Source organism: Sorex fumeus, unplaced genomic scaffold, assembly GCF_029834395.1.
Source record: "Sorex fumeus unplaced genomic scaffold, SorFum_2.1 ptg000146l, whole genome shotgun sequence".
In the NCBI taxonomy this organism is placed as follows: Eukaryota; Metazoa; Chordata; class Mammalia; order Eulipotyphla; family Soricidae; genus Sorex; species Sorex fumeus.
This window is the reverse complement of record NW_026606203.1, coordinates 2,087,041-2,111,207: the sequence shown is the minus strand read 5'-3', so window position 1 is coordinate 2,111,207 and position 24,167 is coordinate 2,087,041. Positions and strand designations below refer to the sequence as shown.

General features: G+C 38.8%; 1 pseudogene; it reads left to right on the top strand.

Moving 5' to 3' along the window:
* Positions 1-23,302: 23,302 nt before the first annotated feature.
* Positions 23,303-23,402, top strand: LOC130016100 (uncharacterized; annotated as a pseudogene).
* The last annotated feature ends 765 nt before the right edge of the window (positions 23,403-24,167 follow it).

The following is a 24,167-nucleotide window of genomic DNA, read 5'->3' as shown; positions in this document are numbered from 1 at the left end:
GATATGGACTGAGCAGGTTTGGCAGAACCAGACAAAAATGCAGTGGTTGACCGGGAAGAATTGGCAGCAGTTGCCTGAGCTGCATTGGTAGAGCCAGGCTTGGCAGGGTAAGCTGCAGCAGGATGATGTGAGGCCACAGATTGTCGTCTGGAGAAACAGGTCGAGCTTGCGGCCTCTCCATGGTAAGAAAAGTCAAAGGTACCAATTTGACCTTCCCAGGAGGTGGCAGCTCAGACTGGGATGGATATGAGCGTTTTTCGGCACTGTTACTTGGTTTCTGTACTTTGTTTTGACCTGAGTTTTCTCAAGGACTTTTCCATCCCATGTAGCACCTAGGCATGGCTTGACAGCTGAGGGTGGCTTGACATCTTTAGGCCTCTTTGAGCTACCCAGGACCTGGAAGGAATAGATTCCAGTTTTTGGATTACTCTTCTTCCCCAGAGCATGAAAAACTTTGACAAAATCCAGCATCTGTATGCCTATGTAGTGACGGGACTTTTTAACAGCCTCTTGGCAAAGCTCAGGTTGACTTTTCTTGTGTGTCATCTTGCCAATGGTGGGCTTTTCTTCTGCCTTGACCTAGTTCCCTGGCTGCTTACACTTCTTAGATTTCTTAGAGTTTTCTCTGGTGTTTTTTATCTTCTCCTGCCCATGCCTCTTTGTCTTGCTGATGCTGCTGGAGGCAGCTTTTTGAGGTTTGCTGTTAGTTTTGGCTGTGGTCACAGGACACCTATCACTGACTGCAGCATTACGAACAATCCCTGCTCCCCATAGCAAGCATTCTTGGACTTTTGTCTGGATTTTGGCCTTTGGTTCTCCCTCAAGAGGTTCAGAAGCCTCCTTTTTGTTCTTCTGTTTTGCATGGGAGGTCCCCTTAGTGCTACTTGAATTTTCTTGCACCTGCTTCAGAGTGATGGTCTCAGTGGTGTTCATTACCTGAAGATCTTTTCATTGATCTAGGTCTACTGGGATCTGGTACGTCTCCAGAGCTTTTGAAGCCCAGGTTTCATCTGATCAAAATTTATAACTTTTTTTTCCTGAGTTGGAGTTGGGTCAGCGACAGGTTAATTTGGGTTGGAGATATTATGGGAACTTTCCCAAGTCAGGTGGTCGATTCCTCTCAAGTCTTTGAATCCTTCTACTGCAATATGTGGGCAATTTGGAATTTTTTGTCAGACCAAATGTCTGACCTGAAGTTCGATGCCAGGTAAGTCTCCATCTCCAGGAAATTCATCACTAAAAAGGAACCGAGGAAGAAATCAGTCCCTGCAAAATGAGATATTCCCTGCACAAAACTACTGCTGCAACAACTGTGCACCTACCATCAATAGACAAGGAATTGTTACTGGCTCTTCTACGGATCATGGCAAGGCCCTGTGCTAGAAGATTTTAGGTAACTGTTGTAGTTCTTACTGTTTGTCATGTGGTGCTGTTGTTTTTTGGTTTTCTTTGTATTTGAAAGAGTTTCTGTATAAACTAACTTAAAAAATAAGAGACTTGGACAGAGGGATAGTCCATTTGGTAAGGCACTGGCCCTGCGAAGAGCTGACCTCCATTTGATCTTTCATATCACGTATGATCTCCTAAGCACATTCAGCAGTGATCTCTAGCACAGACCCAGGAGTAACTCCTGAGCACTTTGTGCTATGACGCAGATTCAATGTCCTCCAAACAAAAGCTTTTTTTTAAAAAAAATAAAGATTTTTAAACTAATAAGTTCCATAGAGAAATTAGCATTGTAATGTGTTTTACTCTCAATTTAGTCACTTTCATAGAAAAATAAAAGGACGTTAATATCATAGAATAAGAGTATGAATGAAGCACTCCTTCAGCATGATATTTGTGCTGAAGTGCAGATTCTAGATTTGAAGATTTGAGATAAAATCTCTGAAACACAAGTATATTCAGAACCTTGCTGTTCATTAATGGAAGGGAAAGTTAAAGTGGTACCATTACAATAGGAGTTCTGAAACTTCTTAAGAAAATAACAAAATACTAGTTTAAAACATGTATTTTGCATTTAGTGTCGTAATTCTGGAGGACTTCTGACATAGAACAGTGAAAAATGTGGCATTCCCTGCCCCAGAGGCTGGGTGGGATGGGGTATAGGTGGTCGGCGGAATACTGGGATCCGTGGTGGTGGAGAATGGGCACTGGTGGAGGGATAGGTACTCCATCATTGTATAAATGAAATCCAAGCACAATAATTTGTAAGTCTACAACTGTGCCTCATGATGTTTAACTAATAAAAATTAAAAAATAATTGAAATAACTAGGGAAAAATGTGGCATTCTTTTGTGTGCTCCTGAACTTCATAATATGAAACCTAGTTGTCCATTATACAATCACATGTTCCAATGTCCATTAGGAGCTCTTATGTTGAGTGCAAAAATAACATGCTGTATAATGAGTGAGGGGTGTAAACATGAACTTAGTTAACTTCATTTCATAAACTTAAAAACCTCAATGTATTTAAATACCACCTGTCTATGGACAGTTTTCCTCTTTTTGACCCCAATTTTTGTGTTTTCTTTCCCTTCTCTCAGTTTAACTCACCTTGATATCTCGATTCTGTGAGGGGTTGAGCAGACACAGAGAAGTGGATTCCAGAGGAGGAAGTTGGTGGTTAGTAATTTTGGGGGCTGGACCTCCTTCAGAACAATAACCATTTCTCTAGATGAGTTGCTGTAAGCTTGGAGGGCAGAGCCACTTTGCTCTATGTATGACATGGAGTCATAGGACTGCAGGCCAGAAAGGACAGTTCCCAGAGTGCCTTGATGATTGTAATACACCTGGGTTCGTTCCTTTTAGGGAAGTGACAGGCTTTGACTCTGATGTGGAACCTGAGATGGTGTTCTCTCAACAAGACTGGCAGAAAGTGATGGGTACACAGATACCGTGTTGTACGTGTCCAGTGTACTCTTACAGCGAGCTGCCTTAGACATGGAAGAGACAGCGGTGTCTTGGTCAAGGACAGTCACAGAAAAGTGTCCCATGGAAGACTTCTCTTCAGCCCTTCCTGCAATATCCCATTCCAAAACACTCGGGTAGGAAGCAGCTGAGATGGATATATGACTCTGGTGAAACACTCCAGATAGCATTGTTGTGCTGAAATGTTGGTAAAGATAGGCACTACCCATCATTGTTTGGAAAGAGGTGCCAGAGGCTGAGGGCAGGAGCCAAGCAGAACTACCAGCAGGAGCAGATATTCTGGAGTAGTTGCAGATACTTCCTGTTAGGGAAGCTGCATCATTCACAACGGGAAGGGAAAGCTGCAGAGTATGGGCAGTTCCCAATACAGAAGGATTTTCAAAAATTTACTGTAAGGAACAAGAGGGTGATGAAAAAAATCTGTGAGACTTATAATCTCCTTCAACGATGAGAGGAACAATATGAACTTAAAATTTAAGCCATCGAGATGCTTCTAGTACCAACAGTCAACTGAGTTTCCAAAATTCCAACAATTTAGTGTGATTCAAAGCTTGGAACCTTTTGGCAATTTGTGTATTTGGTATCGTGCTCCCAAAGTGAACACAGAACTGTAGAAGAACCAGGTGATCATGTCTGTTCTTGGATTTCTTGCTTACAGATAGTTTCTCCTTACACTAGCAATGCCTGTAGCTTGTTCTCCTATTGACTCATATGTTATTTCTTATAAGGCAAGCTTTTCTAAACTAGGAAGTCTAAGAGTGGGTAACATTCTCTGGACAAGAAGAAACCTGAGGGCCAGAAATGACAAAGAGACTTCATGTTTTCCAATAATTTTTATTGGGCATTTTAAGGAGTATAGTTTCGACCAATAACTGACAGTGATCTTGGGTTCTTTCTGACTCTGCACTCTGGAGTGACCCCTTGTAGCATTCAGAAGAGTGTATGCAGTAACAGAGATCCAAGCAGATTGGCTGTGTACACGGCAAGTGCCTTATCCCCTACAGTACTATCTCTCTTCCCCTTATGAATTTCCAAGTTAGGGAACCTAAGCATGTGGACTTTTTTCCAGGACTCTGCATTGTCACTACAATGCAGAAATGGTTAGTAAGATACCTTACATTAATATAGGCATTTGGAGTCTTTACAACTCTTACCATTGTAATTAACAGGTTTCCCTTTGACTTGTGCAATGAAGATCTGTTAGTTACGGTTCACTTATGACTTAATCTTGTTGATGCATAGAAGGTTACCCTGATTTTTGATCCACTTCAAAAATGACTAGTTGAGTTTTTCCCAAGAAATGTTTTGGAAGGAAAACTTTATTTAAATTCTGTGTCTTAAATTGTTTATCTACAATGTAGTTACTAATAACTCTAAGAATAATTACGCATACATAAATATAATTTTTCCAAGTCATGTGGTTTACATAGGAGGAAGTATAAAGAAAACATCGTGAAAAATATGTACCACAGAGCTGAAAAAGATGTATATAGATATCAATGAAATCTGGACTCTATAGCAAGCAGCATAGTACAGTAAGTTATGGAGAGCAGACCCAAGAGTAAAGCCTTAATAACTGTGGATGTGGTCTCAAACAAAACCAAATAAAACAGTCCAATAAGGTTATTAATAAATTGTTCCACATATACAATATGAAGAGTGTATTCTATTTTTGAAAAAACTGCTAGCCAAAAAACGGAATAGAAGTTGATTTTTGAGTACACAACTTTCCAGTCCATTAAAGAGAAAGGATTTAGCAGTAACTACATAACAAAAAGAAAATAAGAATAAACGTGATTGTATTTATAGGTAAGAAATGTTTTAAATGAGTAAAATAGAGAAACTTTGTAATTACAAAAATTATTCTCATCAATACCTCTGAATATTATCCACCAAACAACACGTTTTAAACATAGCATATGATTTCAGTTTATCACACAAACAACATAAAAGACCATATAAAAAATGATCATAAAATATTGCAAATTTACTTTCAAAACCTAGAGTAGAATTAACTTTATTAACCTGGAAAACGTTCTTCTCAATGTTTAATAAATGAGCACCAAAATCCCATTAAATATTTTTAATGTAGGAACAATCAAAATTAACAAATATGACAAAAATGTGTAATTCTACATGTGAGGCTTGATTTTCCTATTTCCTCTTAGGATCTAAAACAGAAGTTGACTATTATCAAACTACTCTCATGTTAGGTAGAAAAAATCACATGAAATAATATTTGTAAAGATGACAAGCAGCTTAAACCTGGAACGTAATTACCACAAAAATGAATCAAATCTCCTGAATCAAGTTAGAAAATATCATTTTTTAAATTTCAACAGGCAACGCGTACATGTACTTAAAAACCAGAATGTCATAAAACATTGAAGATTCTATTTCTTCCACCCACCTAGATAACCACTATTAGCTATTTATGGGATTCATCATTTCTGATGCATGTTTATATTCCAAATTGTCAAGTACCAAGTACTGTGTTCAAAGAGATAATAAGGGAAAAAGTCACCAAGGATGCCTTTCTGATATACTGGTTTTCCTTCTGGTACCCTACTCAAGGAACAGAATACTTTCTAGTCCTAGCATTTATTGAAGTAAATTGCTTTGACTTGCTCTCAGTGTATTTACCTCAGCATATTTAACATATATTCTTTCTTTTTTGATTTTAAATCCTTGGTTTTCTTCAACATTCAATCCAGACGGTTGCCCCTTCCTTGATAATTGCCATCCATATTCTTTCATTCTTTCTTTCCTATTTTATTCTCCCTCATATCGTTTTGGTTTAGATTGGTCAATGTTTGATGAAAGTGATCCCAAACTTTCTTACCTTTGAGGGCTTGCCTCCCTATCGCTCAGGACTCCACACCTTCCCCATGCCCCAAATTTTCTTATTACCTGGTTTAAATAGAAAATTCAAAGATAAATGATTATTATTGTGTAATAGTACTATATTTAAAATACTGAGGTACAAATACATGAGGAGAGACCATTACAGAGAAAACATGCGAGTATATTTCAGCAGGATTCCACAGCATCTACATTTTCTTTTTCTGTAAAAATATTCTCTCTGATTTGCTTTTTTCAAAGGATATTATGTAAAATACACGATTAAAAGTAAAAAGAAACACAGAGAATCAACATATATATATATGTTTGTATTTGAGCTCATAAATATGTCTAAAATATAAAGTAATCAATGAGGAAAAACAGTTTGTATGTGAGAGAAAGAAAGCCAATGTATAAAATCACACAGCAAATGTCAAAGTCAACTAAAATGAGCCTTATAAAATTCAACTTGAATACTTTCTTTCACTAGTACATGTTGTTTTTACTAGACTGCTAAGTTTAGGGATGATAAATCTAATGAAAAACTTTGAAAAGTATTATTCCTTACCTGACATGGTCAGAGAAGAGGAAATAACGATGAAAGGTAGACGAGACGAGGAGACAGTATGAGAGTAAGTCAGTAAACTGCAGCGGCTTAAGACCACAAGTGTCCAGTACAGATGACTGGTCAATGGTGATTGGTCATTGGTCACTGGTCACTTGCCAGGATGATTCGAATTTTTTACAAACAACCGCATGGGAACCCCAAGGTTCTACCAGTTGGTGGTTGGTTTGGTGGGAGAATGATGTCATAAAGTAGGCAGCTGAAAGGTAGAGGCTGGCCAATCAGGAGGTCCGATTCCCAAGAAGAAGACCGGATTGGATAAGAGAGAGGGGTAGAATGAAGCAGGCTAGGGAGATGGAATCCTACAAAACAGTTATGACAGTTTCAAATTCCTCAGACTATTGTGTTAGAAAACTACTCCCATTATAATCAAGAGCTTACATATTTCTTTAATAAATCAAGAAAATTACTAAATAATCATTTTTATTGCACTGTTAAAGAAACAACATTCGGTATTCCTAGTATTTTTATATAACGTTTACATCCAGCGGGTAGGGCATTTGCCTTGCAGGAGGCCAAACCTGATTCCTATTCCTCTGCCCGGCAAGATACCCAGATACCCAGAATATTTTGCCCTCATAGCAAAAGCCTGGCAAGCTACCCATGACGTATTCAATAGGACAAAACCAGTAACAACAACTCTCACAATCTGTTGTAAGAAGTTACTGGTGCCCACTCGAGCAAATGGACGAACCACGGGAGGATAGTGCTACAGTGCTATGATTGAAAATAATGATGGTTTCTTTCAATATGACAACACTTACTATGACAAATTGTAGATGAATCGAGATGTGTTAAAATGTAAAAATAATGAGAAGAAATTGTAAATGCACAAGTATCTTATTTTACAAAACAAACAGTTGTTCTCAATCTAAAACTGTAGAATATAAAGAAAAACATATGCTCATTTGTGTGAAAATCTTACAATCTGAAAGAAAAGATAAAATGTAAACTAAGTGATCAAAAAACAAGCAAAACAAACAACTAATGGCAATTAATATGATAGGCAAATGATGAATGTTTTTAATAAATTACTGCTGTGAAATAAATCAATATTTAGCTATTAAACTTGTATAGAAAAAATAAGCATAAACCATGATCATATAATCTCTATTGAAAGAAGTGTAAATTCCTCGTAAACACAAGAGCAATTTTCAAGCTCACTAGTAGACAAAGAGCAAAAAATAAAATGACAAATTAAAATGTGTCCCCAAATTACAAACATTTAAAAATCGGGTAACATCTTTTCCTAGCAAAGATGCTAAAAATAGACCTTTTCAAGTTATTTTATTGAGAAATAAATCTGTATGATAGTATGGCAATATGTACTTGGGTTTAAGCAGTTTAATATTCTTTAAGTAAATTAGCTTTTGTGAGCGTATATGGAAATTCAGGGATCAAACCCATAACCTCACAAATGTGAGGCAAATATTTTACCACTGAGATATGTTTTCAAACATAGTCAGTGATTTTGGTTTTTTTTCTATAGTGTGAGGAATAGAACCCAAAATTTCATACTTGCAAGCCAAGTGCTTTAGCCCTGAGCTACATACCCAGTCATAAGTAAGTTAGCTTTTTTTTTCTTTTTGGGTCACACCTCGCGATGCACAGGGATTACTCCTGGCTCTGCACTCAGGAATTACCCCTTGCGGTGCTCAGGGAAACATATGGTATGCTGGGAATTGAACCCAGGTCGGCCGCTTGCAAGGTAAACATCCTACCAGCTGTGCTATGGCTCGAGCCCTAGTAAGTTAGCTTTTAATATCAGATCTTAAGTTAACAATCAGAAAAGTAGACAAATAGATATAAATGTTCACAACAATATCATCTTAGCAATAAAACATTGCAATTATAAAAAAAGTCAATAAAATGTTATAGTATCTGAGATTTATTTTTCAAAGATTATACTTGTATATATACAAATATAAATACATAATTGAAAGACTCCAAAGAAATGTACCTTCATTTTACTTGTATGTTTATTGTGGTTCTATTTTCTTCTTAATATAGTTATCCCATCAACAATACAAATTTGGACCTCTATATGATTTTTTGTCAATAATTATGTTTTGAAACTTTTTTGGAGATTGGTATTGATGTAAAATAATTAAAGACGATCAATATATCCTCGAAATATAAAAAAATCTAAGACAAAGTATGCCAAGCATGTATAAAATATATGCAGATAATTTATTTGATTGGGCCCCCAGAATTAGTAGAGGGGTTAAAGCACTTACCATGAACACAGTCAACTGAACTTAATGGCTGGCATCACCAGGAATGGCACTTGAGCACAGAGTCAGAAGTCCCAAGCACCACATACTATGGCCAAAATACCCCACAAAAACAGAAAGACAATTTATCACTTATTACTCTAAAATACAAATTCATTATAAAGTCCATTATAAAATCTATTATAATTTTTTAAAAATGTATCAAAATTTACAGATTTACAGGCCACAAATAGCATTACTTGCAGACAATGTGAGTAAATATTATTAAAAAACCATCTTCTTGGTCAACAGCAGACTATCTCTTAAATTTGGGGGTTTTCAAAAGTTATATAGCAGTTGGCACCCTTAACCTCTATGTTACTCAAGAATCAGTTATATGTTTTTCTTTTCTTTTCTTCCTTTTTTGTGGGAGGGAAGCACACCCAGATGTGCTCTGGGCTCACTTCTAACTCTGTATCCAGAGATCACTCCTGGCAGGGTCAGGGTTCTGGGGACTAAGCTCAGGTTAGCTGCATACAAGGTAAACACCCTCTTCATACTGCACTAGCTCTTTGGCCTATATGTTTCCTTTTAATAAAGACATGTTAATAAAACTTTTTTAATAATTAAAAATCATTTGCAAATTCTGTTGAAGAAGTCAAAGAATACATGTTGTAAGTGACCATATAAAAGAAAGAAAATTAAAGTAAATTCCTTGCTAAGTCCTGGTAGTCTTGGAACCATGTTGCCCATGGGGTAATCAGCTAGCTAAGTCTTCCTTAACTTGGATGTTCCTTGTTCACATCCCTGATATCATTCCTATCCTCCTCAGATCCCATTCCCAGTAAAACGTGTGCTCACCAGATCTTGTGGTTACAAGCTTTGTTTTCAGAGGAACCCAAATTTCAAGTCCTTCCTTTTGCACTTACTGTCTCTTTTCCCATCATTTCAGACTTTTCTCCCTGCATTTTTTCCTCACTGAATACAACTGTCCTTGAAGGGAGTTGAAGCTTGTTTGTTTTGAGAGATGACTGGGATCATTTTCCTCAAGCCATACATGAAATGTAGCAAAACACTTTTCAAGTTTTTCTGTTCCCAGCCAGTCAACTACCCTTTCCTGGGAAAATTTGTTAGCAGTTTAGTCTCAGGTCTGTCAGAAACTGCATTTGTTTTCCTCCATGTCCTCCAAAGAAGTAACTGGTACCAAGCAGACTTAGTGAAATATATGTTCCAGTTAATACACTTGCACTTGGGATACATGTGAACACATTTCACCTGGCTTTTATGAACCGTGGTCATCCAGATTGCTTTTCTGGTGGCATTCTGTTTCTCACTATTCCTCTCCACAGCTAAATGATGTGAAAATATCATCTTTAGTAAATGGTATGATTGAAAGCTCCAGAAGGAATGCCAGCCCTTTCAGCTCTCTCGGTCTTATATGTAACCTCTTCTTTGGAACCTATCTTATTTTCGTATTTTTATTTTGCATATCATTTACGAAAAACATGTTAAAGTATTTAGAAAACATCTACCAAATCTCCCATGCTGATCACCAGCTGTCCAACTCCCTACCCTTCCCGGTTTCCTTCCCATCCATCCATCACTCCATTAACTCTCCTAGGACCATCTCTTTCCGCCACCACCTTCCAGGCTCAAGGTCAAGCGGTACCAACCCCAAGATTCTACCAGTTGGTGGTTGGTTGGGTGGGAGAATGATGTCATAAAGTAGGCAGTTGAAAGGTAGAGGCTAGCCAATCAGGAGGTCAGATTCCCAAGAAGAAGACTGGATTGGATAGAGAGAGAGGTAGAATGAAGCAGGCTAGGGAGATGGAATCCTACAGGACAGTTATAACAGTTTCACCTTCCTCAGACTCTTATGTTAGAAAAATACTCCCATTATAATCAAGAGCTTACACATTTCATTAACAAATCAAGAAAATTACTAAATAATCATTTATATTGCACTCTTCACCAACATCATTAGGTCTTATTATTAGTATATTTTATATAACTTTTGCAGCACAGTGGGTAGGGCATTTGCCTTGCAGGAGGCCAACCCAAAGTTTCACACACGCAACCCAAGTGCTTTAGCCCTGAGCCACATAATCAGTCATCGGTAATTTAGCTGTTAACTACTGATATTAAATAAACAATCAGAAAATTAGACAAATAGATAAAAATGTTCACATCAATATAGACTGAGCAGTAAATCATTACAATTATGAAAAACTCCAAAATTTTATTGTCACTGAAATTTATTGTTTAAAAATCATGCTTGTATATGGACTAATGTAAATACATAATTGAAAGACTATTGTAAAATCCATTATTAATTTTTAAATGTATCAAATTTACAGGTTTACAGACCACACTATCTTCGTTGTCTACGCACCAACATCTCATTATGATGAAAGAGAAATCGAGAAGTTCTACATGGAGCTAGAGGAGTTCTATAAAGAAGACCACACCTTCTACAAGATCATTGTGGGTGATTTTAATGCCAAGATAGGACCGAGAAGATCAGCTGAAGAACTTCACATCAGGATCCATGGCCTAGAATGGAACAAACAGGGTGAGAGACTATCTGAATCCATCATGTTGACCAAGACCATTCATGGTAACTCACAGTTCCAGGAGGCAGAATCTAAATGATGGACATGGGAGTCCCCGGTGGACGATTCCCCAACGAAATAGATCACATCATATTCAATCAATGGTTTTGCCTGACTGATGTTGCTGTTGTCCCAAAATTTCGAACGGGATCGGACCACCGTCTCCTTCGTGCAAAATTCTACTTCACAGAGCGGGGAGAAAGGGCTGAAAAGTTCAAAAAGAGAACTCCCAGAATGACCACCAACTGGGAACTCTTTGCTACTATTGCGGCAACATGGGAAGATGCCATTGTTGACAACATTGACGAGGAATACGATCGACTGGTTCAGCACCTCCATGAATGTGCGAGGAACGCCAAGAGAGAGATAGCCACTAAAAATCGCCTATCTTCGAAAACTCTTGAGCTAATTCGCCAGCGTGGTTTGGCGCATGCCTCAGGCAACCGCAAGCTAATGTCCAAGCTCGCAAAGCAGTGCAGAGATGCGAACAAGGAAGACCTCAAAGAGAGAAGAGCAGAAGTACTGGTAGATGCGGCAGAAGCCGGGAAAAGTATTCGTAACGCCTGCCTGTCCTTCGCCAACTATAAGACCAAGATGACTGCCCTCCGACGTCCCGATGGATCCATCACATCCTCCAGAACGGCAATGGAGAAGATTATCCATGACTTCTACTCAAATCTCTTCGATAGCCATGTCCACTTGCCGACATACCAAATTCCACAGGATGGATATGTAGTTCCCAAAGTTCTCCCTTCCGAAATCCGACACTCCATTTCATAGGTAAAGAAAGAAACAGCACCCGGCCCAGACAAGGTCAGACCTGAACACCTGAAGAACCTGCAGTCAGTACTCATCAATACACTGGCTTGGCTCTTCACTCGCTACCTGTCTGAATGCAAGATTCCGTCCCAATGGAAAACCAGCAGGACCGTACTACTGTTCAAGAAGGGAGATATCCATGACATTGGCAACTATCACCCGATCTGCCTATTGTCTGTCATCTACAAGTTGTTCACTCGAGTCATCCTAAATAGGATTGGCAGAACACTAGATGAAGGACAACCATATGAGCAAGCAGGGTTCCGCAAAGGATTCAGCACCATCGACCATATCCACACGATAACCAAGCTCATTGAGGTTTCTCGGGAGTTGAAGAGGCCGCTGTTTAATGTTCATTGATTTAAAGACGGCTTTTGCTTCTGTTGAGATGGAAGCGGTCATTGAAGCCCTAGCCAATCAGGGTATTCAAGCCCAATACATCAGGATCCTCCGTGAGCTGTTTTGCGGATACACTACCAGGATCTCACCATTCTACAAAGTAGTGATCATTGATGTCAAGAGAGGGGTGCGGCAGGGTGATACCATTTCACCGAAACTCCTCATTGCCACCCTTGAGAACATCATGCGACGACTGGAATGGGAAGGAATGGGAGTGAAGATAGATGGTCGATAATTTGTATTTTAAAAAACCATCTTCTTGGCCAATAGCAGACTATCTCTTAAATTTGACGATTTTCAAAAGTTATATAGGAGTTAGCACTCTTATTCTCTATGTTACTCAAGAATCATTTATATGTTTTTCTTTTCTTTTCTTCCTTTTTTGTGGGGAGGGGAGTGCACCTAGATGTGCTCCGGGCTCACTTCCCACTCTGTATCCAGAGATCACTCCTGGCATGCTCAGGGTTCTGGGGACTGAGCTCAGGTTATCTGCATACAAGGTACACACCCTCTACATACTGCAATATCTGTTTGGACTATATGTTTGTTTTTTAAAATGACATTTTAATAAAACATTTTTAATAATGTTAAAAACATTTCAATAAAACATTAATTAAAATGATTAATGCAGGCCAATACTGTTTTAATTATTGAAGGAAATTTAAAAATTAGAATCATACTTGGCAAAGCATAGAAACACAGCAAAAAGTTGATGGTATATATCTTATTTGAAAATTTGTAACTGTAACACATTGTCATTTTCCATTTCGAGGATGAGATGAATCCATACAGTAGATTTGTTCACTCACAATGCTACATCCTCTCCTGGATGCTTATTTAAAAATACTTGCCAATGTTCCTGTTTCCAAATGTTTTGGGTACTACAATCCTGTTTGCTATTGTTAGACCTTTCTCTTGTTTTATTTTGTTTTGTTTTGTTTTATTAAACACCATGAGTTACAGTTGTGGACTTACAAGTTGTGTGCTTGGGTTTCAGTTATATAATGATTGAGTACCCACCCCAACACCAGAGCCCATTCTTCACCCCTACCACTCCCAGTATCACTCACACCCCCTATCCTCCATCCTGCCCTGCCTTTGTGGCAGGGCACTCCCTTTTCTTCTATCTTTCCTTTTCGGTGCTATAATCTGTAGGAGAGACTTTGGGTGGCAATCATGTTCTGTCTATAGACTGCTGTCAGCATGCATCTCCCATTCTGGGTGGATATTCTCAGCACCCTTTTTTTGGTGCTCCCTTCTCTATCTGAGCTGCCTTTACCCCTAGAGTATGAGGCTGGTATCTAAGCCATGGAGTGAAGAACCTGGTATTTATCACAGCTGTTCTTGTTGTTATTCTCTTAGTTTGCTACTTTATGTTAACCAGTTGAATGCAGTCTTTCTATGTGTGTCCCTCTCTTTCTGACTCATTTCGCTTAGCATAATATTTTCCATGCAGTACCACTTGTAAGTAAATTTCATGACTTCATTTTTTTCTAACTGCCACATAGTACTCCACTGTGTAGATGTACCAACGTTTCTGTAACCAGTCATCTATTCTCAGGCAATCGGGTTTTTTTTTCCATATTCTAGCTATTGTAAATAGTACTGCAATGAAAAAATAAGTGCAGGGGTCACTTCGACTATCCTTTTTTGCTTCTCCGAGGTATATTCCCAGGAGTGGTATTGGTGGGTCAAATGGGAGCTGAAATTCTAATTTTTTGAGAATCATCTCTACTTTTTTCCGAAAGGGTTGAGCCAGTCGGCATTACCACCAGCAGTGAAGGAGGGTCCCTTTGTCGCCACATCGTGCCAACAAAGGTTGCCTTTGTTTTTTTGAATGTGGGCCAGTGTCTGTGGTGTGAAATGATATCTCATTGTTGTTTTGATCCGCATCTCCCTGATGATTAAAGATGTAGAGCATTTTCTCATGTGCCTTTTAGCCATTCGGATTTCTTCTTTGATTAAGTCTCTGTTCATTTCGTTGCCCCATTTTTTGTTGGGGTTGGATGTTTTCTTCTTGTGGAGTTCAATCAGTACTTTGTATATATTTGATATCAACCCCTTCTCAGATGTGTATTTGGAGAATATCCTTCCTCATTCTGTAGACTCTCTCTGTATTTTAGTCATTGTTTCTTTTGAGGTGCAGAAGCTTCTTAGTTTAAGATATTCCCAATTGCTTGGCCAGTGATGTGACATCCATGAAGATACCATTAGCTTCAATGTCTTGGAGGGTTTTGCCAACTTTGTCTTCAATGTACCTTATGGGTTCCGGTCTGATGTTTAGGTCTTTGATCCATTTTCATCTTACTTTTGTACATTGTGTTAGTCAGAGATCGAAGCCCAGTAGTTTGCACGTAGTCGTCCAGTTTTGCCAGCACCATTTGTTAAAAAGACTTTCCTTACTCCACTTCACATTTCTTGCCCCTTTTTCAAAGATTAGATGGTCATATGTTTGAGGGGAGATGTCAGTATATTCAACCCCATTCCATAGCTCTGGAGCTCTACCTTTTTTCCAGTATCATGCTGTTTTAATTATTACTACTTTTAGTAAAGTTTGAGGTTCGGGAGGTTAATTCCTCCCATTTTCTTTTAACCAAGACTTGCTTTAGCTCTTCGTGGGGGCTTATTGTTCCATATAAATTTCAGGAGTGTTTGCTCCAATTCTTTGAAGAATGTCATCCATAACCTAATAGGGATCGCATTGAATTTGTACAGTGCTTTTGGATGTATTGCCATTTTGACAATATAAATTCTCCAGATCCATGAACAGGGGATATTTTTCCATTTCCTCTCTTCCTCTTTTATTTCAAGAAGCAGCGTTTTGTAGTTTTCTTTGTACAGTTCCTCTACTTCATTAGTTAAACTAATTCCTATGTAGTTGATTTTCTGGCACACAAATGTGAATGGGATTGTTTTCATCTTGTCATTTTCTTCTCTCTCAGCATTTGTGTATAGTAAAGCCATGGACTTTTAGGTATTTATTTTATACCTGTAACTTTACTCTCGAGTCTATCATTTCTAGGAGTTTCTTGGTAGAGTTTTTAGGGTTCTTTAAGTATAATATCATATCATTTGCGAATAGTGAGAGCTTGATTTCTTCCTTTCCTATTTGGATGGCCTTAATCTCTTTTGCTTGCCTAATTGCTATTGCTAGTATTTCCAGTAATATGTTCAACAGCAGTTGAGAGAGTCGGAATCCTTATCTCGTTGCTGATCTTAGGGTGAACGCTCTCAAATTTTCCCCATTGAGGATGATGCTTGCTGTATGCTTGTGGTAGCTGGCTTTAACTATATTGGGGTAAGTCCCCTCTATCCCCAATTTTGCGAGGGTTTTCATCATAAACGGATGCTGGATCTTCTCAATTGCTTTCTCTACATCTATTGATATGATCATATGATTTTTGTCTTTTGTTGATATGATGGATTATGTTGATTGATTTCCGAATGCTAAACCATCCTTGCATCCCCGGGATGAATCCCACTTGGTCATGGTGTAAGATCTTTTTGATGAGCTGCTGAGTTCTCCTTGCTAGTGTTTTGTTCAGAATTTTCTCATCCGTGTTCATCAGTGATATCGGCCTGTAGTTTTCTTCTCTCGTGGTGTCTTAGTTTCCATTTGGTATTAGAGAGATATGGGATTCATAGAAACTGTTTGGGAGAGTTTCTGTTTTTTCAATTTCCTGGAAAAGTTTGAGGAGGACGGGCAGTAGATCCTCTTTAAATGTTTGGAAAAATTCGGTAGTAAATCCGTCTGGACCTGGGCTTTTGTTTTTGGGAAGAATTTTGATTACAGTTTCAATTTCATTTTTATGACTAGGTCTATTCAGGTATTTTATATCCTCTTGACTCATTTTTGGGAGATTATAGGAATCCAGGAATTTATCCATTTCTTCTAACTTCTCTTTTTTCTTGGCATACAGACTTTCAAAGTAGTCTCTGATGATCTTTTGAATTTCTTTGGTTTCCATTGTGATATCTCCATTTTTATTTCTGATTCGGTTTATTAGTTTTCTCTCTCTCTCTGTTTCTTTGTGAGTGTTGCTAGTGGTTTATCTATCTTGTTTATTTTCTAAAAGAACCAGCTCTTGGTTTCATTGATCTTTTGGATTGTTTCTTAGGTTTCCATGTCGTTGATTTCTGCTCTAAGTTTTATGATCTCTGTCCTTCTGCCCGATTTAGGCTCCTTTTCTTGATCCTTTTATAAGATCTTTAGCTGTGAAATAAGTTGCTTATATGCATCTTTTCTTCCATCCATAGATATGCTTGCAGAGCTATGAATTTTCCCCTTAATAGGGCTTTAGCTGCATCCCATAAGCTCTGGTAGTTCGTGTCTTCGTTCTCATTTGTTTCCAGGTATCTTTTGATTTCTTCCTTGACGTCCTTCTTGACCCACACATTGTTCAGCAGTGACTTGGTTATTTTCCAGGTGTTCGATTTGGTTGTCCGTGTCTGTGTGTGATTCACATCTATCCTCAGTGCATCATGGTCTGAAAAGATTGTTGGTACTCTTTCTATCTTCCTGATTCTATTGAGGTATGTTTTGTGGCCTAGCACATAGCCGATTTTGGAAATTGTTCCAGGAGCACTGGAGAAGAATGTGTATTCTTTCTTTGGGGCGTGTAAAGCCCTGTATAGGTCTATAAGTCCTTTCTCTTCTATTTCTTCATTCAAAGCCAATGTTTCCTTGCTGAGTTTTGTTCTTGTTGATCTATCCAGAGGTGATAAGGCGATGTTGAAGTCTCCATCTACTATTGTGTTGCTAGCACTCTCCTCTTTAAAATCTGTTAGCAGTTGTTTTAAGTATCTAGCTGTTCCTTCATTAGGTACTTATACATATAAGAGTATGATATATTCCTGTGTATGTATCACTTGATGAAGAGAAAGTGGCCTTGGCTGTCCCTTCTAATCTTTTTCAGCCTGACATTAATGTTGTCGGATACTAGTGTGGCCATCCTAGCTTTTGTGATGGAGCTGTTTGCTTGCAGGATTGTTTTCCATCCTTTCACTTTGAGTCTGTGTTTGCTCTGATTGTTCAGATGAGTTTCTTGTAGATAGAAGAATGCTGGTTTCAGTTTCTGGATCCATTTTGCCACTCTGTGTCTCTTGGTTGGTGCATTTAGACCATTGACATTAAGGGAGAGTATTGTCATGGGGTTTTCTGCCATCTTCCTGTAGGAGTTGATTGTGTTTACACGTGTTTTCCTTCTTTTCTTACAGGAGCCCCTTTAGTTCTTCTTTTAGATTTGGTTTTGAGTGTATGAAGTTCCTGAGTTTGTGTTTATCTAAAAAGTGGTGTATCGTTCCATCGAATTTGAGTGAGAGTTTAGCTGGATAGAGTATTCTCGGTGAGGCGTTCATTTCTTTGAATTTTTTCACTATATACAACCATTGCCTTCGGTTTTGAGGGTTTCCACTGATAGGTCTGCTGTGAATCTAAGGGGTGCTCCTTTGTATGTAATTTCCTTTTTGACCTTGCTGCTTGTAATATTGTGTCTCTGTCCACAGCATCCATCGTTCTGACTATGATATGCTTGGAGTGTTTTTTCTGGGGTCTCTTTTAGCTGGTACCCTTCTGGCTTCTTGGATCTGGATGTCTGCTTTCCTTAACTCTGGGAACTTTTCAGCAATGGTTTCTTTTACTCTAGCTTTTTCATTGGGGTTGTTTCCCTGTCCTTCTGGTAAACCAATGATTGTAATGTTGTTCCTCTTGGCGTTATCCACTATGTCTCTGATTCTACTTAGAGCCATTTTGAGGTCTTTTCCTATTGCTTGTTCTTCCCAGTGGGATTTCTGTTGCTCATCTTCAAGCTCGCTGATCCTCTGTTCAGCTGCACTTATCCTATTGCTCAGGGCACTTACTAACTTTCTAATTTCATCCACTGAATCCTTTATTTGTGAATCTTCTTTTTGTAGCTTTTTAAAATTCTGTTCTCTTTTCTTCTTGTATTTTCTTGGCTCTCTTTTCTGATCCCAGGGTCACTCCCACCCAGGATCCTGGAATGTAGGAAGAGCAATGGAAAATCCCATGGAGCTGCCTCAGGTTTCCCCTGCTGGAGGGTGTCCAGTTCTGCAGGAAAAGGCGGGGGGCTGGGGGTGAGGAGTGGAGGAGTGGTGAACCGGCTGGTGCTCCCTCTACGCACCTGGAGGGGAGGGTCTGATAAGGTGATGGATAGTCCAAAGGAGCTGCTGCAGGTTTTCCCCGCAGGTGTACTCCTGTGGAGGGTGTCGAGTTCAGCGGGAAAAGGCACGGGGCTCTTGTTTTATTTTTACTTTATGTTCCAATCTTAATGGTATCACCAGCTACTCAGTCAACCTAGATAAACCCTAAAGTCTCTTCCACTTTCTCCTGCACAAGTCCCTGCTTTCTGACAAAAGGGAGGACCTCAGAATGATGACATAAATCTAATACCCAGGGCCGCAGGAGATAGTGTAGTGCTTATGGAACTTGTCTCACATTCACTCAATTTGACTCCCAGCACCACCTGATTGCCAGAGTATCAAAGGCTGTATAGCCTCAGAGGACCCAAGCACCATAGCCACGTTTTCTGAAAATTGTCTGTGGGGCCCCCACACCTCCTGAGCATTGCTTTACAGACTCTCCCAGCAACCAAAAAATATGTAGTGCCCCAGAAACATGTACTTGTCTTAAATAGGGAGCCTCACTTGAGGTGAGGTTCACAAGGAAATATTGCATGAAAACATAAATCAAAGAGCAGGGGAGACAGTGTAAATCATGTGAGTACAGATCATATATTTGGTGAAATGTGTTAAGATTCAGATGCCCTAGTCTTCGCACCAGGGATATTCCTTCAAAAATGTCCCAATATACTGGAAAGGTTCTAGAACATTAGATGACTGAAACTCAATTATGAGCAACTTTGTAACTTTGTATCTCTTGGTAATTCTAATCGTTAAAGTAAATTTTAAATACAACCATCAAATTTACCTTTTTACTACTAAATGTGAAAGATACTTTCTAATACTTATCCTCACCAGAAGCTCAACAGAGTGTGACACTTGCCAGGAAATGTCCTCCCTTGCATTTTTCTCATGATACTTATTAGTACTTCACTCTTCTGTTTCTTCCCTTTACTCATGCCAAATCTTCCCATCTCCCTTGTAAGCTCCTGAAACATTATCCATTCAACATTGGTGCACGTTGCCACTGCTCCTCTTGAGGTCTTGTGCATGAACTGATTCTAAAACATAACATAGCTGCAATTACAGTATTCATGCCAAACACAGTCATTGATATATCTTTGGGTTTAGATTTCTACAAGCTATTGGCACACAGGTGAGAAACATTTTTTTTCCTACAGAGAACACAAAAATAGATATGCTGGGTTTTAAAGTTCCATCAGTATTCTGAGGTACAAATGAAGGATATATATTTTTAATATTTTATCCAATATCTGTGAGATAGACCATTGCAAATCTATTCATAATTTGCTTCCAGTCATACAACGATCCAACATCCGTCCCTTTTCTAGTGTACCTTTCCCAAAACCAATATTCCTGGTACCCTAAAACCATCCCCCAACACCCTACACCCACCCCCAGTGTGTCTCTATGGCAGGCTCTTTAATTCTTTCTCTCTGTCTCCTTTTTATTTTGTGCATTAAGGGTCTCGTACAGGTACTAAGAGGTCATCATGTTTGTTCAAGGAATTTAGCATTTTTATCAGGAAGGTAAGCCTGGAGTATCTTTGAGGTATGGAAATGAATGCTGAGGCTTCCATAAGTACAGGGCAGTGGTGGTGGGATTCCCATTCTGCCCAGAGAAAGCCTGGAGATTTCAGTCACAAAACGCGCATATTCGAATTTTCAGCTTTTATATTTCAGTGAGAGCCATCCTGAGACGATGGAAACCAGAGGAGAGCATGGTGGCAATTTTGGATTGTGGGAGCAAGTGGCTGCCCTGGGTTCTGGTTGGGTGGGCACCAAACTAACCTGCCTCCCTCCGATTTACCCTAGTGTGTTCAGCCTTTTGCAGGTCCAAGGTTAACAGTGGCTGTTGATATGTTCCAGATTTGTCTATGGGTCTCTGAAACAAGACCAATGCATTAGCTTGTATAGCTGAGCCAGGGGTGGTTTGTGAACATGGCTCCCACATATCTTTTGGGAGTTTAATTTCTCGGGAAACGTAGTCCTGAGTTGTTGGAAGCCAGCCAGAGGCACAGTGGCCATTTGAGGTTATCAGGAAGCATGAAGACACCATCAGACTGTTGATGTACTCACCTGAGGGTACAGGTTGACTTCCTGCAGGCACTGCACCACCAGACTAACAAATATTCTTTGAATTAATGAACGAATAATCAACATTTTCAAAATGTGTCTCTTTCTTGCATTTTAGAAGGGTAACTTCTAACAGGAAAATAATCTTCATGGTATAATCAAGACCTACGATTTATTCTTAATATATTTAATAAAAACTACACATTTTGGAAATTTATACAACGAAATTCTTTTAAATTATCTGTCTTCATAATTTACTTGTAAATTACTAAGATATCACTGTTTATTCCACAGTTCTTAGCATAGAAATTTACAGACAGAATGTGCTAAGTAAAAATTCATTTTGGCACTTCTGTTCAATGTAGTACTGGAAGTACTTGGAAGAGAAAATAGATAAGAAAAAGATATTAAGGGTTTTTCATGTTTGAAAGTTAGAAATCATCTCTCACTATTCACAGAAGATATCATACTATATTCAGAGAATACTAAAATCTCTACGAAAAATTCCCAGAGACAATAGACATTTATAGTAAAATTGCAGGCTATAAACTCAATACCCAAAAGTCTATGGCTTTTTTATATGCAAGTAATGAGAGAGAAGAAAGTGACATGAAAAAGCAATCCCATTCACAATCGTGCCGCAGAAAATCAAGAACCTTGGAATCAGCTTAACTAAAGAGGTAAAGGACCTATACATCAGGAAATTAAAAAAGACACGAGGAAATGGAAACATATATACTGCATATGGAATGGGAGATTTAACATTGTCAAAATGGCAATTCTCCACGAAGCATTGTAAAAATTCAACTTGATCCCTGTAAAGATACCCATGACATTCTTCAAAGAAATTGATCAAGCACTCCTGAAATTCACATGGAACAACAAACGCACACGAGTAGCTAAAGCAATTCTTGGGGAAAAGACAATGGAGGCATCACCTTCCCCAACCGCAAACTCTACTACAAACGATAATAATGAGAACAGCATGGGACTGAAACAAAGGCAGAGCTGCAGAACAATGGAAAAGGATTGAATATACTGACACACACCCTCAAATATATAATCATCTAATCTTTGATAAGGGAGCAAGAAATGTGAAGTGGATCAAGAGAGTCCTCCTGAACAAACGTTGCAGAAAAAACTGGAAAGCTACATGCAAAAAAAATGGCTCAGACCTCTACCTAACACCATGCACAAAAGTCAGATAAAAATGGGTCAAAGGCCTCAACATCACACCAGAATCCCTCAGGTTCATTGATGACAAGGTCGGCAAATCCCTCCACGACATTGAAACTAAAGGTATCTTCAAATATAACACGCCACTTGCCAAGCAACTGGAAACAGAGAAAAACAAAGGGGACTATCTTAAATTAAGCAGCTTCTGTACCTCAAAAGAAACAGTGACCAGAAACAAAGACTCCGCCATGCGGGCAAGATACTCGCAGAAGCCTACCAGGTTCTCTGAGAGTGAGAACTGGACAATCAGAGTTGCTGTCTTCTAAATAAGATCCAGTCTCTGGATGTTGGCCATTGATGGCATTACATGGATCCAGGGGCAGTTCGTGGTTGTAGCACTTAATTATTAGAAGATGGGGGATCTGGAAGGAGGGGGCACAGTCTTGATCTGAGCAGCCATGGAGTTCTCATCCCCCAGTCCCGCACATCTGGGTTCCTCTTTCAGTTCCTTCATGCATGAGGCTCCTTCAAGCTTGGGAAGGGTGGTCTTAAGCGTACCTATGGCTTGTTGCAGAGGTCTTCAGCTACCGGGGCTCTAATCAGGTCGGTGAGGGAAATTCACCCCGGCACCTCCAAGGGGCCTCGGTGAGGAAAGCCATGTGCGAGGTCAGGACACTGTCATTTTAGACATATTTGGAATTAATTTTAGATCGAAAAGTACACATCATTCAAAATACTTATGTGCTTAGTAATAAATTACTACACACTTGTTCAATCACCTCAGAGACCCCACTCTGCTCAGAGAACTAGATTTTTAATTACAGGTCTGTTTTGCCCATGTGTCATGACTGAGAATCACTATCAGTAGATATGAAACTCACTATACACAAAGATGCACACAGGTTACTTTGAGTCATCTATGTTGTTAATGTGAGTTGGCCATTAAACTTCACTGAGACCCTTTGTTCTGTCCTTTATAGGAGCCTCATGAGTCTCACCTTCCGTTCAAGTTGAACTTGTAATAAGGTGGAATGAAATCATCAATATAATCCTCACCTCATCCTTCAGGAGAAAAATCCTACATACATTCAAGGTGGTCAAAGTGCAGACAACACCATCCACCTTTTCCTGGAGATGTACACAGGACTGAGGTGAGAACAGCAAAAGGCTCTATTTTAATGTTCTTAATGAAGGATTCAGGGAACAACATTAAACAAACTCATATACCATCTTCCAAAAGAATTATTTTGTAAAACTGATGCCTAGGGTATGGTAAACGATAATATAGTAAAAACCATATTTTTATTTCTGGGACATTAAAGTTCTAAATCTATTTATTCATGCTGCTTTGAAATACATTCCTTGATTAGGAATCATTGTCTGCCATAGGAGTGAGGAAGGACAACACTCAAAGTAATAAGAAGCGAAAAATATGGAAAAATTAACTCCTACGAGGTTTGATAACACATATACTAAAATTTAAATGATACAATGATGAGCATGGTTCTTGCACAGAGATAACATGCAAACTTGTAAAGCATTCCATATTTTTGTTGCAAGAAGAATGAATAGGTCTACTTTAAGGTAAGACAATCCCCAGAAGTACAAAAATTCTACATAAAGAGAGCACAAATCCCCAAAACAACAATCTCTCTCAATGTCAATGGACTAAATGTGCCAATTCAGAGGCACAGAATAGGAAGATGAATTAGAAAACTGAACCCAACATTCTGCTTCCTGCAAGAAACATGTCTGAACAATCAAAGCACCCATGGGCTAAAGGTAAAAGGCTGGGAAACACGTTTTCAAGAAAATATCACCTCCACAAAGCTGGAGTGGCCATACTAGTATCAGACCACATGGACTTCAGGCTAAAGGTTATCAGAGACAGTGAAGGTCATTTCTTAATGATCATGGGATATGTACATCAGAAAGAACTCACCTTCCTCAATGTATATGATCCTAATGACAGACCAGCAAAATACGTTAAAACAACTTCTAATAATCTTATAGAAAAACATTGATAGCAACACAATACTAGTAGTAGATTTCAACACTTCTTTGTCACTTCTCGATAGATCAAACAGACTGAAGCTCAGCAAGGAAATATTTTCTTTAAGGGAAGTAATGAACAACCGTTGGCTTAGGGAAGAAATCAAAGAGGAAATAAAAAGTTTCCATAAACAAATGAGAATGAGGACACGAGCTACCATAACTTGTGGGACACAGCAAAAGCAGTGTTAAGAGGAAAGATTATAGCTCTGCCAGATTTCATCAGGAAGAAAGAAAGGGCCTACCTGAATAAATTAGAGCTCAA